Below are 19,260 nucleotides of genomic sequence, written 5' to 3'. Positions count from 1 at the left end.
TTTACTTCTGATTGCTGTGGCTAGGACTTCCAGAACTATGTTGAAGAGTAGTGGCGAGAGCAGACATCCTTGTCTTGTTCCTGATCTCAGCGGGAATTCTTTCAGCTTTTCACCATTGAGAATGATGTTTGCTGTGGGTTTGTCATATATGGCCTTTATGATGTTGAGGTAGGTTCCCTCTGTGCCCACTTTCTGAAAGGTTTTTATCAGAAATGGGTGTTGGATTTTGGCAAAGGCTTTTTTTGCATCTATTGAGAGGATCATATGGTTTTTACTCTTCAGTTTGTTAATGTGGTGTCACACTGATGGATTTGTGGATATTGAAGAACCCTTGCATCCCTGGGATAAATCCCACTTGATCATGATGTACAATACTTTTAATGTATTGTTGGATGTAATTTGCTAGTATTTTGTTGAGGATTTTTGCATCGATGTTCATCAGTGAAATTGGCCTGTGGTTTCCTTTTTTTGTGGTATCTTTGTCTGGTTTTGGTATGAGGATGATGTGGCCTCGTAGAATGAGTTTGGGAGTATCCCTTCCTCTGCGATTTTTTGGAATGGTTTCAGAAGGATAGGTGTTAGCTCTTTTCTTAATGTTTGATAAATTTGCCTGTGAAGCCATCTGGTCCTGGACTTTTGTTTGTTGGAAGTTTTTAAATCACAGTTTCAATTTCAGTTCTTGTGATGGGTCCATTCATCTTTTCTATTTCATCTTGGTTTAGTCTTGGAAGATTGCACTTTTCTAAGAATTTGTCCATTTCTTTGAGGTTTTCCATTTTATTGGCATGTAGTTGCATATAGTAGTCTCTCATGATCCTTTGTATTTCTGTGATGTCCGTTGTTACTTCTCCTTTTTCATTTCTAATTTTATTGATTTGAGTCCTCTCTCTTTTTTGCTTGATAAGTCTGGCTAGGGGTTTATCATTTTGTTGATCTTTTCAAAGAACCAGCTTTTTGTTTCATTGATCTTTTCTATGGTTTTCTTTGTTTCTAGTTCATTGATTTCTGCTCTGATCTTTATGATTTCTTTCCTTCTACTAACTTTATGTCTTGTCTGTCCTTCTCTCTCGAGCTGCTTTAGATGTAAAGTTAGCTTGTTGATTTGAGCTTTTTGTTGTTTCCTGAGGTGGGCTTGTATTGCTGTAAACTTTTCTCTTAGAACGGCTTTTGCTGCATCCCATAGGTTTTGGAGTGTTGTATCTTTGTTGTCATTTGCTGCTAGGTATTTTTAAATTTCCTCTTTGATTTCTTCAGTGATCCATTGGTTGTTTAGTAGCATGTTGTTTAGTCTCCACGTGTTTGTGTGTTTTTCAGTTCTTTTCTTGTTGTTGATTTCCAGTTGTATAGCGTTGTGGTCGGAAAAGATGCTTGATATGATTTCAATTTTCTTAAAGTTACCGAGGTTGGATTTGTAGCCCAGGATGTGATCAATCTTAGAGAATGTTCCATGTGCACTTGAGAAGAATGTGTATTCTGTTGCTTTTGGATGGAATGTCCTGTAAATATCTATTAAGTCCATCTGGTTTATTGCATCATTCAGGGCCTGTGTTTCCCTTATTGATTTTCTGTCTGGTTGATCTGTCCATTGCTGTAAGTGAGGTGTTGAAGTTCCCCACTATGATTGTGTTATAAATTGTTGATTTGCCCTTTTAAGGTTGTTAGCAGTTGCCTTATATATTGTGGTGAACCTATGTTGGGTGTGTAGATGTTTAAAATTGTTATATCTTCTTCTTGGATTGATCCTTTGATCATTATATAGTGTCCTTCCTTGTCTCTTAAAATAGTCTTCATTTTAAAGTCCATTTTGTCTGATACGAGTATTGCTACTCCAGCTTTCTTTTGATCCCCGTTTGCATGGAATGTTTTCTTCCATCCTCTCACTTTCAATTTGTATGTGTCCCTAGAAGTGAAGTGGGTCTCTTGAAGACAGCATATATATGGGTCTTGTTTTTGTATCAATTCAGCCAGTCTATGTCTTTTGGTTGGGGCGTTTAGTCCATTAACACTTAAGGTAGTTATTGATATGTACGTTCTTATTGCCATTTTATTAATTGCTTTGGATTTGTTTTTGTTGCTCTTTTTTCTTCCCTTCTTCTCTTGTTCTTTTCTGCCTATAGAAGTTCCTTTAGTATTTGATGTAAAGCTGGTTTAGTGTTGCTGAATTCTCTCAACTTTTGCTTATCTGTGAAGGTTTTGATTTCTCCTTCACATCTGAATGAGAGCCTTGCTGGGTAAAGTAATCTTGGTTGGAGGTTTTTTCCTTTCATCATGTTAAGTATATCATGCCACTCCCTTCTGGCCTGCAGAGTTTCTGCTGAAAAATCTGCCATAACCTTATTGGGGTGCCCTTGTATGTTACTTGTTTCTTTTCCCTAGCTGCTTTCAAAATTTTCTCTTTAATTTTGGTCAGTTCGATTAATATGTGTCTCGGTGTATTCCTCCTTGGGTTTATTTTATATGGTACTTGTGCTGCCTGGATTTGAGTGAGTGATTCCTTCCCCATGTTAGGGAAGTTTTTGACTATTATCTCTTGGAATGTTTTTTCTGTCTCCTCTCTCTCTTCTCCTTCTGGCACCCCTATAATATGGATGTTGGTGCGTTTACCGTTGTCCCAGAGTTCTCTGAGACTCTCTTCATTTGTTTTCAATCTTTTTTCTCTTTTCTGTTCTGCATCCGTAATTTCCACCAATCTGTTCTCCACCTCGCTTATTCATTCTTCTGCCTCCTGTATTCTGCTGTTAGCGGCTTCTAGTGAATTTTTTATTTCAGTTATTGTATTTTGCATCTCTTCTTGTTTAAGTTTTATATCTTGTATCTCTTTGGTCAGTGTTTCCTGTAAGTTATCCATCTTTGCTTCCAGTTGATTTCCAAAGTCTTGCATCATCTTCAGCATCAACAGTCTAAAGTCTTTTTCCTGGAGGCTGAGAATCTCCTCATCACTTAGCTGATTTTCTGGGGTTTTTCCTTTCTCCCTCATCTGAGTTATAGTTCTCTGTCTGTTCATTTTTATAGGTTTTTGGTGTGGTGCCCTTTTTGCAGGCAATGGAGTGGTAGCCTCTCTTACTTCTGGTATCTGCCCCCCTTGTGGCTGAAGTTGGTATGGGGGCTTGCTGTAGGCTTCCTGATGGGAGGGGCTGATGCCTGCCCATTGGTAGGTGGAGCTGATTCTAACCCCTCTGGTGGGTGGGGCTTAGTCTCTGGATGGGATTAGAGGTGGGTGTGTGCCTGAGGGGTCTTTAGGTAGCCTGTTTACTGATACTGAGGGGCGGGGCTGTGGTCCCACCTGGATTGTTGTTAGCCCTGGGGCTTCTCAGCAGCTGACTGAGGGGTGGGGCCAGATCTTCCCAAAGTGGCCACCTCCAGAGAAAGGCAGCTACTGAATATTCCCGAGAGCTTTGCCTTCAATGTCCTTCCCTCACAACAAGCCACATTCACCCCTGTTTTCCCAGGATGTCCTCCAAGAACTGTAGTCAGGTTTGACCCAGATTGCTATGGAGACTTTGCCTTGCCCTGGGACCCAGTGCACGTGAAAGTCTGTGTGCGCCTTTTAAGAATGGGGTCTCCGTTTCCCCCAGTCCCGTGGAGCTCCTGTGCACAGGCCCCACTGGCCTTCAATGCCAGATGCTCCGGGGGCTCTTTCTCCCAGTGCCAGATCTCCACACGTGAGGGTTTGATGTGGGAGTCAGAACTCTCACTCCTGTAGGTGAGTCTCTGTGAACCAGTTAGTTTCCAGTCTATGGGGCTTCCCACCCGGGAGGTATGGGGTCGTTTATATTGCAAAATCGCCCCTCCTACCTCTTGATGTGGCCTCATCTTTGTCTTCTGGAGTAGGGTATCTTTCTTTTTTAAGGTTCCCGGTCCATTTGGGTGAAGATTGTTCAGCTTTTAGTTGTGAATTTTGTTGTTTTTAGGAGAGAGAAGTTGAGCTCCAGTCCTTCTATTCTGCCATCTTAATCCCGTCCCTACCTGGATTTTTCTTTGTAGGAAGCTTTAAATTATGAATTCAATTTCTTTAATTGGTATGAGGCCATTCAAGATTTCTAATTCTTTTTAAATTAGGTTTGGTATTTTGTTCTTTTCAGTAAATTTTTATGCTTAATCTAGTTGCACGTTTATTGGAATAGAGTTGTTAGTAATGTTCCTTTATTATCCTTTTCATTTCTGTTGGATCTCTAGTGATATCTTTTCTTTTATTTCTGATATTGTTAATTTGTACCTTCTTTCTTTTGTCTCATTAGTCTGCCTAGAGATTAATAAGTTTCATTCATCTTTCCAGACAGTTACTAGTTTCATTCATTTTCAGTATTGTATGTTTTCTCTTTCATCAGTTTCTTTTCATTATTATTTCCTTCTTCTTAATCATTTTACATTTTAATTTGCCTTCCTTTTCATTTCTTAAGATGGGAGCTTAAGCCATTGATTTTCAATCTTTCTTTCTTACTTTCTTTGGCCATGCCGATGACATGTTGAAGTTCCTGGGCTAGGGATTTAACCCATGCCACAGCAGCGACCCAAGCCATTGCAGTGACAACTTTCTGTTGTTCTATGTTGCCATTTGGCCTGATATTCAAGACTGTCCAAGTGGTCACATTTCCCCATTTATTTCTTGATACTCTGCTGACAAACCTGCTCTTCTTAGTCCAGTTTTTTCCTTTTTCTTTATATGTCTTGTTTATACCAAGCTCTGTGCTTGGAGTTTTCTTCCTGCTCTCATTATTATTGGGCTACATAGGATAGGTCCAGTTCAACTCTTGCTTTTTAAACATTTATTTTTATTTATTTATTTATTTATTTGTTTGTTTGTTTGTTTGTTTATTTTTGCTGCACCCGTGGCATATGGAAGTTCCCTGGCATAAATCCGAGTTGCAGCTGCGACCTTCACCACAGCTGTTGCAATGTTGGATCCTTAACCTGCTGCATCACAGCAGAAACTCCTATTTTAATTTTTTTATTGAAGAATAGTTAATTTACAATGTTGTGGTAGTGTCAAGTGTACAGCAAAGTGATTCTCACATACCCACCTATTCTTTTTCCAATTCTTTTGTGTGTATGTATGCATACATAAATACACCCACATATTCTTTTTCAGATTCTTTTCCACTATAGGTTATTATGAGATACTGGGTATAGTTCTCTGTGCAGTACAGTAGGGCCATGTCTCTTTTGTTTGGTTATTTGTTTTTTAGGGCCACACTTGAGACACATGGAGGTTCCCAGGCTAGGGATCCAATCAGAGCTGCAGCTGCCGGCCACAGCCACAGCAACATCAGTTCCGAGCTGCGTCTGCAACCTATGCCATAGCTCACGGCAATGCCAGATCTTTAACCCACTGAGTGAGGCCAGGGATTGAACCCACCAACTCATCGTTCCTAGTTGGATTTGTTTCCACTGTGCCATATTGAGAACTCCAGTAAGTCCATGGAGTGGCTAAAAAAAAATACCTATTTTTTGGTATAGTAATATGTATCTATTAATCCCAAACTCCTAATTTGTTTCTCTCAGTGCCCCTGGCTAGCCTATCCCCTTTGGTAACTATGAATTTGTTTTCTATGTCTTTGAGTCTATTTCGGTTTTATAAATAAGTTCATTTGTATCATTTTGTAAAGATTCTACATATAGGTGATATCATAAGATATTTATCTTTCTGCCTGGCTTACTGCACTTAATATGATAATCTCTGGGTTCATCCATATTGTTGCAAATGGCATTATTTCATTCTTTCTTTATGGCAGTCACTTCTTACTTTTTCTATATTGAGGTTCTATGAATATAATATTTACTGTCTATTGCTAATTTCACTTATTTGTATTATTATATAAATGTGTCACTTGAATGTATCCTGAATCTTAAACTGGCTTGACAATTCCTTGTAAGTGGGTGGGTTGTTTATTTTATACACCAGACATTGCTAGGCACTTTTTTTAAACTTAAAGATTCAAAGTAATGAGAAAATTAGAAGATGTAATTGTACATCTTTTTCTTTTCTCTCTCTCTCTCTCTCTTTTTTTTTTTTTTTTGTCTTTTCTATGGCCGCTCCTGTGGCATATGGAGGTTCCCAGGCTAGGGGTCTCATTGGAACTGTAGGCGCCAGCCTACGCCAGAGCCACAGCAACGCGGGATCCCAGCCGCATCTGTGACCTACACCACAGCTCACGGCAATGCTGGATCCTTAACCCACTGAGCAAGGCCAAGGGTCGAACCCGCAACCTCATGGTTCCTAGTCGGATTTGTTAACCACTGAGCCACGACGGGAACTCCCTGTACATCTTTTTCTGAAGTCTTCTAAGGATGCAGATGTCACAGACCATAAAATTTTCACTTTCATGTTTAGAAGTTCTTGTTTTCTGTTAGCTGAAGACCTCAGTAGTTTTAGTCTACTCTTTAACCAATTCTGGAAGGAACTTAACATTTTTTTCAAATCTCCCACTTTAAAACTTTTTATATGTTTAATGAGATAGTATAGTATAGTGGAAATTATAACATGGAACACCTTGCTTTGTGTGGTAGGTAACATAGTACTGTAGAAATGACTGCAAGCTGAAAGATCTTGCAGTGTGATCATTGCAATAGTTTTGATTGTTCTGTGACCTTTACAAGTTCTTTGTCAAAATACTAAAAGCTCTCTTGTTGTTGATTATGAATGTATAAAGGATGGAAAATATTAAAACTAGTATTTATTTAGTGCATTGTGGTTTAAAATTTTAGAAACATCGAGAATTTGTTTTAGTTTTCTGTAAAAAACTTATCCCAAGTAATTTCAACAGTGCTTGCTGCCTCTTCTCATCACATAATTTACAATGTAGAGTGAGCATCTTTTCTATGTCTTGGCAATTTCTCAGCTTCCAACTTTTTAACCTTTATGCTTTTAGTTTTGTGAAATATCTCTGAGAATTCCTATAATAATAATTTTACCAGCATTACTTTCTCTGGAACATTTTCAACCTTTTTGTCACAACTGCTTTCTTCATCCATGTCCATAAGTTCATCTTTTTTTTTTTTTGCTTTTTGCTTTTTAAGGCCGCACCCTCAGTATATGAAGATTCCCAGGCTAGGGGTCCAATGGGAGCTACAGCTGCCAGCCTATACCACAGCCACAGCAGCATCGGATCCGAGCTGTGTCTGGAACCTATACCAAAGCTCATGGCAACGCCGGATCCTTAACCTACTGAGCGAGGCCAGGGATCGAACCCACAACCTCATGATTCCTAGTCAGATTCGTTTCTGTTGCGCCATTATGGGAATTCCCATGAGCTCATCCTCACTAAGTTCTTCTGACTGCATTTCTTGAATATGGATGTGTCAGCCTTCCCACAGTCAGCTATTTCTTTTATATCTCCTTTTATATTTTATTTGAATTTTACTTTCAATGTTGCCAGTTTTTATTTCTTTGCTATACTCATCTTTATTGGTCTGTTCTCTCTTTCAAAAATCCATTTTTTTTTGGAGTTCGTGTTGTAGCTCAGAGGCACAATGGTCCAAACCCATACTACATCGGTGACCTGAGTCACGGCAATGACAATGCTGGATTCTTAACTGCTAGGCCACCAGGGAACTCCTCAAAAATCCATTTTTATAATGTGTCCACAAGGGTTTATCTCTGGGAGATAAGGAGGCAACACAACTACCTCTTTGCTGTTTGTGTATGAGCTAAATAACAGCTGTGAGGGGACCAATCACTGAAAGACTTTGAAACAAGTGATATTTGGTCACTAATTATGAATCACATCCCTTGGTTAGGTAGCAGTTGTGGACTGAAGATCCATCAGTGGAGTTTTGTGCTTTATGCATTTACTCAGTTAATATACCATGGTAACTGAAATTTGAACTGCATTCTTAGGGAACTGGTATCATTTAACTGTGGTAATTGGAATTTACTTATCTTGAAACATGTGTGGCTAGAACTGCTGTTTCTTTGGTTAGACCTAGGGTTTTTTTTCCTTATATGTGGCTTCACCTCCATAAACTTCAGTTTTCCCATTATAAAGTGTGTTAACATCACAAACCTGGAAGAGGTGTATTAAGGATTAAATAAAATAATGTTAGGCATTTAGCTCAGAGTTTTTCTATATACACATTATTTAATACATGATGGTTATTAATGCTCATGATGATCATCATCATGATGTTCTGTGTTTGTACACATAGTTTTTAGTCAAACTACTCAATTGTTCCTCTTCTTCTTCTTCTCCTTCTTTTTTTGATTCTGCCTGGCATGTGGAAGTTCCAGCATCAGGGACTGAACCTGTACCACAGCTGTGACCTGAGCCACAGCAGTGAGAACACCGGATTCTTAACCCACTGGGCTACTAGGGAACTCCCAAACTGCTCAGTTCTTTTTTGAGCATTTTTCTTCCCCTTATAATATTCTCAGTAATTTTCTGAATCCTCCCAGTTTTTTTCTTCCTTTCCCCCTCCCTTCCTCCTTTCTTTCTTTCTAAGCCTACACAAAACAGAGCTTTATTTATTTTTATTTTTTGGTGAAAACAAGAAATACAGCAAAGTAACAGATTTATTATTCCTTCAAATACATAGGAGAAGACTAAAATACAGTTTTTGTTTAGTTTGACAGGGCAATTCTACACTGGTTAGGAACATCAGATGCCAAGCACAACATTTCCTTCTAGGGCAGGAAGTATTAACACAACAGTTATGTTTTTCTATTTGAGAATGCTTTCATAAGTCAGCAACAATTTGCAAAATTTCAAAGATCAACATTCATATTATATTTTTAAGTATAGAGGTATATAAGAAGAAAGACCATAACAAAGTTGACATATTAATGAATATTCACGGAAGTCTTCATAATGCACAGGAAACAAGCTTGATATTTTTGTACATATTCAAAAATCAGGCCTAGGAGTTCTCGTCATGACTCAGCGATTAACAAATCCGACTAGGAACCATAAGGTTGCTCGTTCAACCACTGGCCTCATTCAGTGGGTTAAGGATCCGGCCTTGCTCTGAGCTGTGGTGTGGGTTGCAGACGAGGCTTGGATCCCACATTGCTGCGGCTCTGGCGAAGGCCAGCAGCGCTAGCTCTGATTAGATCCCTAGCCTGGGAACCTCCATATGCTGTGGGTGCAACCCTAGAAAAAGGCAAAAAAAAAAAAAAAAAAAAAAAAATCAGGCCTATAAATGTCAATTTTGCCAGCAAGCAAAAATGGAGAAAGGAATTAAGGGACTTTACTCAAACAGTGAAATAAGGAGCATATACCATTAATCATTAATATATTCTGGAATAATAGAAAATATTTAGACTTGTGCTCGTGTATACAAAAATCTACTGGTAAATTCAAGGAGTTAGGAAAAACTGGAGGATGACCTAACTCCTCCAAGCATCCTCTTTAAATATCAATCACTTTCATTCTCCCACATCTCCTTGGAAAAACCCTCAGGGGCCTCCCCTCCCACTCCTGACCCTGCAGGGTTCCAGTCTTTCCAGTCTGCTTTCCCAAGCCCAATTTACAGCAAGCTCATCTGTGTTCTGGGCTTTCAGTTTCCACAGCTTAGGACACCCTCCCCACTACTCTTTGTCCAGACATCCCAAGCCCCACGGAGCAGACTCCACACAACCCCCATCCCCTTAGGAGGGAGGCTTGGCAGCCCTCATAATGCAGACTGAATCCTTCCAATTTCTGATGATCATTTTTAAAAAGCATGATTCCAAGTGGATGAAATGTTCCATTAAGATATTTATGTTACAGAGGTAAGACGAAGAATTGTTTTTCACCACATATATAGGACCTATCCTCTTTTGAATAACTTATCAGATCCTTTTGCTCTTTTATATGTGTGCTGCATTTCAATTCAGCAAATACCTGTTAGGCTTTTGCTATAGTCAAACACAATTCTACCGTGTTCTCTGGTAGGAGTTTTTAGTTGATTTTTCTTTTTAAAAAATTAGCATATCAACATTTTTCCCCCATTGTTTTGGTATTCCACCTCTTCTCTAATGATTAAAAAAAAAAGAATGTATTGTTGATTTGAACTTGTATTCACTAGCCTTTGTAACAAATCACTCTAAAACTTAGTGGTTTAAAATAAGAGCCATTTTTTAAAAAATTTTTTAATCTTTATTTATTATTATTATTTTTTTCTTTTTTTGGCTTTACTTGTGACACATGGAAGTTCCAGGGCCACAGATTGAATCCAAGCTGCAGCTGCAGCAATGCTGGATCCTTAACCCATTGTGCCACAGTGGGAACTCCTAAGAATCATTTATTTAACTTAAGATACTGCAAATTAGTTGAGTGGTTCTTCTGGTCTAGACCAACCCAGCTGATTTCTGCTGCAGTTATTTATGTGTTTAAGGTCAACTGAGGATTTGACCAGTGGTTGTATTATCTAAGACACTCTCATATTTCTTTTATTTTTAAAATTTAAAAAATTTTTTTGCTTTTTTAGGGCCACACCTGTGGCACATGGAAGTTCCTAGGCTAGGGTTGAATTGGAGCTGCAGCTGCCGGCCTATACCACAGCCACAGCAATGAAGGATCTGAGCTGCATCTGCGAACCACACAATAGCTCACGGCAATGAACCCACTGAGTGAGGCCCTGATTGAACCTGCATCTTCATGGATCCTAGTCGGGTTCCTTAACCACTGAGCCACAAAAGGAACTCCCAGTTTTACATTTCTTACAGTTAGTATACTCTTGGCTTAGGGAACAGCAGCAACTGAGCCAGGAGTCCTATCATCCAGCAGATTTTCCTGGATATCTTCACATGGCAGTTGTAGGAGTCCGAGAACTGTAAGATAGTGGAAGCCCAAGACAAAAGCATTTTTTGAATCTCTTTTCACATTTGCTGTTTTCACTTTGTCCAGAGCAAGTCACATGGCCAAGCCCAGAGCCGTTGTAAGACAGGATTACCCAAGGGCATAAATAGAAAGAGAAAAAAAAAAAAATGCCATTGGTGTGGCCCTAAAAAGCAAAAATAAATGAATAAATAAATAAATAAATAGAAAAAAGAAAAAGGAATTCCCATCGTGGCTCAGTGGAAACAAATCCGACTAGGAACCATGAGGTTGCGGGTTCGATCCCTGGCCTTGCTCAGTGGGTTAAGGATCCGGCGTTGCCTTGAGCTGTGGTGTAGGTCGCAGACATGGCTCAGATCTGGCATTGATGTGGCTCTGGCATAGGCCAGCGGCTATAGCTCTGATTTGACCCCTAGCCTGAGAACCTCCATATGCCACGGGTGTGGCCCTAAAAAGCCAAAAAAAAAAGGAAAGCAAGAGAAGAATTTGTGGCCATCCCTGTAATTTATCTTAGTATTCTTTGTACGGTCCTATCTACAGTATGGTACATATCCATGTACCCTCATTCCTAGGATGTATATCCATTTTTAGTTGTATCTACTTTAGTTTGATTTCTTACCCTTTGTCTTTCTGTTTTGGAGTTTTCTTGAATCACGTCTTTCAGGTAAGTCAATTGCAAAGTAGTTACTATCATTTTAATGTGAATTATGAGTTACAGAAATAGTTATGTTCTTCAGGAGTACCATAGGAGGAGAAACCTGAAGGAATGGTAGTTTTCATATGTTGTAGCACTGCATAAGGAAAAGTTTCACAATGGGACTTTCCCATTAATTTTAAAGCATGCCGTAAACACCTCCTCTTTCTGTAAAGCTCTTCTCATCTTCTCATTCATTGATTATACCTGATGACAGAATCTTATCATGTGTAATACTTGGTGACAGAGTGTTATGCCTTATTTGCTGACAAATTTATACTTGATGACAGAGTTATGTGTAATAAAAAATGTTGAAAAATATCAGGCTCATGTTTCCTTTTGGTTTACCCTGAATTATAGTAGTAACAAAATATAATAGCTCTTATTGAATGCTTATCTACTAAAGGGTTGTCTTAATCCTTTCATTTGTGGTATAACTTTTATACTCAAAATAATCTTATGAAGTAGATATTACTATCCCAACTTTGCAAAAATAAACGTTTATATTCAGTGAGAGATGAAAATAACTTGTTGAGGACCCTCAACTAGTAACTGGAAGAGTTAGATTTTAACCCAAGTCTGTCTGATTCTAAATAATTTCTCCTAATCGGTATACTATAATACTTCCCTGGACAAAGGAGTTAATTAGTGAAGGAATTTTAAGAGTTTAGAATTCTCTTTCAAGTTTTAATACTGATATGTCCATATGATGGCCATATGATTCATTTGCCTTTTACTTGTCATTACAAGTAAACAAAATGTTTTAAATGCCTTGGAGCTTAATAATGGAAATGCACAAAATAATGCTATTAGCTGCATTTTTTAGATAATAGTGTGCATTCATTATACACTTTTGGGGTATATGTGCTTTTTACAACTTAATTTCTTCAACAAGAAATACATTTATTTATTGAACATTTCTATGTGCTAGGCACTATTCTAAACCTTAGTGATTCAATCAAGAATAACGCTGTTATAACTAATATTCTAGGGGGGAGAAGTAGAAAATGAAAGAATAAATACATATGAAAATGTTTGAAAGTGGTAAGTGCTCTGAAGACAAACAAGCTAAAGAGAAAGAGAGTACTGAGAAAAGAGAATGACCAAGTTATGGGAGAGTTTATGGGAGGAGATGAGAGTCATGAGACCTGAAAGAACTAGATGTGAAGATCTGGGCAAATTGCATTCTAGTAAACAGCTAGTTTGAACTTGACTAAGAAAATAGCATGAAGGTCAGTGGAGCACAATAAATGTGCGAGTGAGAGATGGCAGGAGATGAGGTTGTTGAGGTGACCAGGAGTCAGATCATGTAAGGCCTTGTCTTTTTAAGCCATTGTAGGGCTGTAATGTTTTATTCAAAGACTTATGGGATGTCATTGGAAGATTTTAACTAGAAGGATAACATATTTAACTTATGTCAGTCTAGTTAATGATTGTGAATGTGTTTAATTTCTACATATTTATGACTTTCCAAATTTCCTTCTTTTATTGATTTCAAATTTCATTCTGTTATGGTTGGAGAACATAATTTGTATCATACAAAATTTAAATTTATTGAGGTTTGCTTTATGGCTTATCATCTCTCTCCTCAGAATGTTCCACCTGTACCTGAGGAAAATGTGTATTCTGTTCTTGTTGGGTTGGGTGTTTTACAGATATCCATTAGATCTAGTTTATAGTATTGTTTAGGTGTTCTGTTTTCTTGTTGATAAGATGGATGGTTCTGGTCATTATTGGAAGTAAAATAATGAAATCCCTAACTATTATTGTTGAATTTTCTATTTCTCCCTCAGTTCTCTCAGTTTTGCTTCATGTATTTTGGGGGCTCTGTTGTTTTGTGCTTATATTTTTATGATTTTATGTCTTCCTGAAAGATTGATCCTTTTATCACTACAAAATATCCTTGTCTATAGAAACAATTTTTGCCTTAAAACTTATTTTGTCTGATATTAATACAGTATTCCATTTCTGTTGTGATTACTGTTTGCATGGTATATCTTTTTGATACTTTTTTTTTCAACCTATCTGTGTCTTCGAAACTAAAGTAAGTGTCTTGTAGACAGCATATAGTTACACCATGGGTTTTTTGTTGTTGTTGTTGTTGCTGCTGGTTTTTTTTTTTTTTTTTTTTTTTTGGCTGTAGCATGCAGTGGCTTGATGTGGGATCTCAGTTCCCAGACCAAGGACTGAATCTGGGCCACAGCAGTCCTAACCACTAGGCCATGAAGAAACTCCCTATGGTTTCGTTAAAAGAAAAAATCTGTTCTGCGGTGTTCCCTTTATGGCTCAGCAGTTAATGAACCTGACTACGATCCATGAAGATGCAGGTTTGATCCCTGGCCTTGCTCAGTGGGTTAAGGATCTGGCATTGTAGTGAGCTGTGGTGTAGGTCAGAGAAGTAGCTTGGTTCCTGTGGCTGTGGTGTAGATTTGACCCCTAGCCTGGGAACTTCCATATACTGCTAGATTGGCCCTAAAAAGCAAAAGCAAAAAAAAAATCTATTCTGCTAATCCCTCTCCTTTGATTGTAGTATCTAATCCATTTATATTTGGTGTAACTACTGATAAGATAGGATTTATATCTGCCTTTTTAATATTTTTTCTGTATGTCTTATTTGCTTTCTGCCTATCTTTTTCTGTTCTTCCTGCATTACTTCCTTTTTTATGTTAAATAAATATTTTCTAGTGTATTATGTAAATTTCCTTGTTTTTATTTTCTTTTACTGTATTTTAAAAATTATTTTCTTGGTGGTTGCCCTAAGGATTATAATTAACATTTTTATTTTAAAAATATAGTTTGAGGAGTTCCCGTCATGCCTCAGTGATTAATGAAACCGACTAGTATCCATGAGGATGTAGGTTCAATCCCTGGCCTTGCTCAGTGGGTTAAAGATCTGGTGTTGCTGTGAGCTGTGGTGTAGGTCACAGATGTAGCTTGGATCCTGCGTTGCTGTGGCTGTGGTGTAGGCTGGCAGCTACAGGTCCAATGCGACCCCTACCCTGGGAACCTCCATATGCTGAGGGCCCTAAAAAGACAAAAAAAAAAAAAAAAAAGAAAAGAGTTTGAATTCATATCAGTTTAGTTTCCGTAGTATACAAAAACTTTGTTGTGACATAGCTTTATTCCTTTCGCCTTCCTTTGTGCTCTTGTTGTCATACATACAGGTGACATCTTTATACATTATAAGCCCTTCAGCATGGTCTTATAATTATTGCTTTATGCTATTGTCTTTTTTTTTTTTTAAGGTCTGCACCCACAGCATATGGAAATTTCCAGTCCAGGGATTGAATCTGAGCAGTAGCTGAGATCTATGCCACAGTTGTGGCAATGCTGGATCCTTTAACCTACTGTGCCAGACCAGAGATGAAACTTATGCCTCCACAGTGACCTGAGCCACTTAAGTTGGATTCTTTTTTTTTTTTTTTTTTTTGTCTTTTTTAGGGCCGTACCCGCGGCATTTAGAGGTTCCCAGGCTAGGGGTCTAATCTGAGCTGTAGCCACCGGCCTTCACCAGAGCCACAGCATCACGGGATCTGAGTTGCATCTGTAACCTACATCACAGCTCACAGCAACGCCAGATCCTTAACCCACTGAGCAAGGCCAGGGATCGAACCCACAACCTCATGGTTCCTATTCAGATTCATTAACCACTGAGTCATGACAGGAGCTCCAAGTTGGATTCTTTTTTATTTTATTTTATTTTATTTTCATTTTTGGCCACTCTGCAGCATATGGAGCTCCTGGGCCAGATATCAGATCTGAGCTGCAATTTCGACCTAAGCCACAGCTGCAGCAACCCCAGATTCCTAACCCACTGTGCCACTGTTCTGGGCCAGGGGATCAAACCTATGTCCCAGCACTCCCAAGACACTGCTGATCCTTGTGCTCCAGCGAGAGCTCCTGAAGTTGGATTCTTAACCCACTGCACCATAGTGGGAACTCCTATGCCATTATCTTTTTAATCAGACAATTTCTATCTCTCTATAGGTATTCTCTATCTGATGAGACATTGTGCTTAGACTTTCCTTTAATTCTTTAAATATGGTTTTCTGTAGTACTTTGAACATGTTTAAATAGCTGATTTAAAGTCTTTGTCTCCTAAGCACAACATCTGGATTTCATCAGGAAGTTTCTATTACATACTTTTTTTGCAATATCTGGGCCATACTTACCTGTTTCTTTGTGTATATCATCTTTTTTTTTTTTTGAAAAGTGGGTATTTTAAGTAATATATCATGGCAACTTTGAAAATCAGATCCCGGAGTTCCCGTCGTGGCGCAGTGGTTAACGAATCCGACTAGGAACCATGAGGTTGCGGGTTCGGTCCCTGCCCTTGCTCAGTGGGTTAACGATCCGGCGTTGCCGTGAGCTGTGGTGTAGGTTGCAGACGCGGCTCGGATCCTGCGTTGCTGTGGCCCTGGCGTAGGCCGGTGGCTACAGCTCCGATTGGACCTTTAGCCTGGGAACCTCCATATGCCGCGGGAGCGGCCCAAGAAATAGCAAAAAGACAAAAAAAAAAAAAAAAAAAAAAAAGAAAATCAGATCCCTTGTTTTCTTCACCCCCCTACCAGGTTTATTGTTGCTGTTTTTTTGTTGTTGTTGTTGTTGTTGTTGCCTTTTGTTAGTTAGTGACTTCCCTGGACTAATTTTTTTAAGTATTTATCCTTTGTCATGTGTAGCCACTGAAGTTTCTTCTTGGTTAGCTTAGTAGTCAGCTATTGATTGGACAGAGATTCCTTAAATGCATTGAACCAATAATTCTCCCAGCCTTTGTTGAAGAATTCTCTGTTTGTTAGGGTATACCTTCAACATCCTGCCAATTTGCAACCCTTCTTAGTCTTCACTTCCTGCTTGAATGGAGCCTCAAGTTCAGCCAGAGGTGAGAGATTAGGATATTCTTATGTCTTTTCTTGTGCATGCACAGAGCTGTGCACATTCCTAGATTCCCAAGACTATTTTGAAGTTTTTCAAAGCCTCCTATAAATTCTTCAGGTTTTTCTTTTAAGTTGCTTCTTTCTTTTGTTCATTCTTTCGTTTGTTCTTTTGATCTTTTGGTCTTTTTTTCTTTTTAGGGCTGCACCCGAGGCATATGGAGGTTCTCAGACTAGGGGTCGAATTGGAGCTGTAGCTGCTGGCCTATGCCAGAGCCACAGCAATGCGGGATCCCAGCCGTGTCTGCAACCTACACCACAGCTCACAGCAACGCCAGATTCTTAATCCACTGAGCAAGGCCAGGGATCGAACCCACTTCCTCATGGGTGCTAGTCAGGTTCATTAACCACTGAGCCACCATGGGAACTCCTAAGTTGTTTCTTTAGCCTCTTGTTTACCCAGCTCATATTGCTTCCTCAGGTGGCTGTGATGTTAAGCAGTGCCACTGATTTTGTTTGACACACTCTCTAAGGGAAGGGCTGTTTACACTGAGCCATCTCTGAGCCATGTCAAATAAAGTCCTATGACTGGAGCTTTCTTAAGGAGCTGCCAGATAGGTCAGATAGTGGTGATTTTCTGGGGATAGGGTGATTTGGGAAGCTCCAAAACGTTAATACTTCACCACTGGCTCCTAAGCTTCTGATTTTCACAAATATTGTGCTTGAGAGGCTGCTGGTTTTCATATCTATCACAAAGCTGGGGGAAGGGGATAAAAATAGTATAAGGTAAACTCCTCCACATATTTATTGTTTTTTGACATTCAGCTGTTTCTCTTGAAAAAACACTTTTTGGGCTTCTATACGTCATTGGTTAATTTCAGAATTCTGAGAAAGTTGATTTTGAAAAGTTTTGTTGAGGTTCTCATTGCTTTTACAGTAATGGAGATTTTTGGAGGTCCTTATACTGCCATTTTGAAAGTGCTTCTTCATAATTTTCTTTATGGAAAAATATAAAAAACCACTGTGAGGGAAATGGAAAGTAGGAGGGTGAAAGCAGAAGCAGGCAGACCAATGATAATGTTTAGACTACAGTACTGCCGGTGAATGGAAAAAGTTAAGGAACTTGGGATATGCTTTGTTAAAATTCACTGGACATCACAACTGAAAAACTCTCACATATCCTCATTACAGTCATCTGTTATGGGTGATGCTTTCCTTTTTTTTATAGCTAAGGTGAGGTTCAGAGAGATTTCACTAGTTTTCCCAGGGAGTCAGAGAGTAAGGAAAAAAAAACAAGATCAGAAACTCTACCCCACTCTGGTTTTCTTAACATCTGTGAATACTGGCTTATGACATTAAAATAAAAGTCATTTCAATAAAATTAAAAAAAATCATAGTTGGAATTCCCTGGTGGCTCAGTGGGTTAAGGATCTGGTACTGTCACTGTGTGGCTCGGGTTGCTACTGTGGCTCGGGTTTGATCCCTAGCACTGAAACTTCTGCATGCTGTAGGCACAGTAAAAAAAAAAAAAAAAAAAAATCAATTTATGAGTCAAATATTAAATTCACAACAAATATTTATAATACATTGACTATCTTCCTTATATAATTCCTTTGCATAATTTTACTTTTGCTTTTAAAGAGATGAGAATTTAGTTATTCAGAAGTTTTTAGTAGATAGTTGGAATGATAATCAGGAAACGGGATTTTTCATATGCAAGAATATAACACTTCTCTTAAATTTAAGTGGATTCTATATTTTACCATAAGTGAAATCCATTACAGTTAGCTGTTTCTTCTTTTAGTGTTATTGATTTCATTACCAAAACAAAAGTTATTACCAATTTATCTTTGGGAATAAATGTTTTCTTATTATTAATATAGCCCATTATTTCATATGTCCTAAACATGTTTTTATGACACGCTTATATTTTGTATGCATTTGAGGCTATGTTTCAGGTGTTTTGAGTTAATTCATAAATCATACATGTAACGCACAATTTTTTTTTTTTTTTTGCAAAAGTAACTGAGTTACTTTTGGAAAAAAATCTCAAATAATTAAATTTATATTCCTCTCACAGCTCTATACACATATACACATATGCTCACACACATATACCTACATACTTTTTAAATGTTATTTGTAATGTGTTTATTTTTTCAATTAATTTATACACCTACTTATTTTAATAGCTATATAATATTCCATTATGAATACACCAACTTAATGTTTTCGATTTTCCTATTTAAAAAGAAGAAAAAATCTACAGTTAAAGATGAGGTAAAAGTGGTTGAAGGGTTTCTATATTTTCTTGGGTGCATTTAAGAAGGCACAGAGTAGTCTTTGTTTCTTTGTTATTCCACAAAAGATTATAAAGATAAGAAACAAAAGTATATTTTCTAATTGCTCCCACTTGATTGGTAGCTTTTTATGTTTGTTGACAAAGTGGGTTTTAAGCTCACTGGTTTACTTACTTATACATTTAGATTTTATATTACTATTGTTGATTTGGGATGAAAATCACAGTTTTTTTTCTTTTTACTGAGAGGAATTTTTCTCATAAATGTGAGCCTTTAGGTAATGCAGAGTCCACAGCATCTCCTTGGAAACTAGACTTTTGTGGGATAGAACCAAGTACTTTAAGATGGGTTCTTTATCCTTAGGAAATTATTCAGGAAGTCTGGCAAGAACGGAGGTCTTGCTATAAAGGAAATTGAGGAAATAGGAGCTCAATTATTTAAAGCCTCAGGTTTGTTTGTCATAATTCATTTCAAGAATATTCTGATGACTGAACTATAAACATATGATAAATAACAAGTTTCACTTCCATCTCCTAGACTGTGTGCATTTATCACTAAGCGATATGAATGTACTGTTTTAAATGAAGTGAGAGTTTTGCTGTCATTTATACTTAACATAGATATATGTTTTGTGGATGATA

The 19,260-nt window shown here is 38.1% G+C and overlaps 1 protein-coding gene and 1 long non-coding RNA gene across 8 annotated transcripts in view; one reads left to right on the top strand and one right to left on the bottom strand.

The window, feature by feature from the left end:
• TTC28 (tetratricopeptide repeat domain 28) overlaps nucleotides 1-19,260 on the top strand; it is a 609,616-nt gene that overhangs the window by 25,564 nt on the left and 564,792 nt on the right. The gene's annotated exons all lie outside the window — the stretch shown is intronic.
• Nucleotides 11,745-17,858, bottom strand: LOC146396635 (uncharacterized). Its single transcript, XR_014825893.1, has 3 exons — nucleotides 16,631-17,858; nucleotides 15,040-15,690; nucleotides 11,745-14,285 (listed from the first exon to the last, which is right to left on the bottom strand). It is a non-coding gene; the product is annotated as an uncharacterized LOC146396635 (long non-coding RNA).

Source organism: Sus scrofa, chromosome 14 (assembly GCF_054392235.1).
Source record: "Sus scrofa isolate SSC_HxYL_T2T_F1_AM1 chromosome 14, Sscrofa_HxYL_maternal_Yorkshire_Landrace_v2.0, whole genome shotgun sequence".
Classification (NCBI taxonomy): Eukaryota; Metazoa; Chordata; class Mammalia; order Artiodactyla; family Suidae; genus Sus; species Sus scrofa.
The sequence above is the reverse complement of the archived record's forward strand: the minus strand, read 5'-3'. Positions and strand labels throughout refer to the sequence as shown.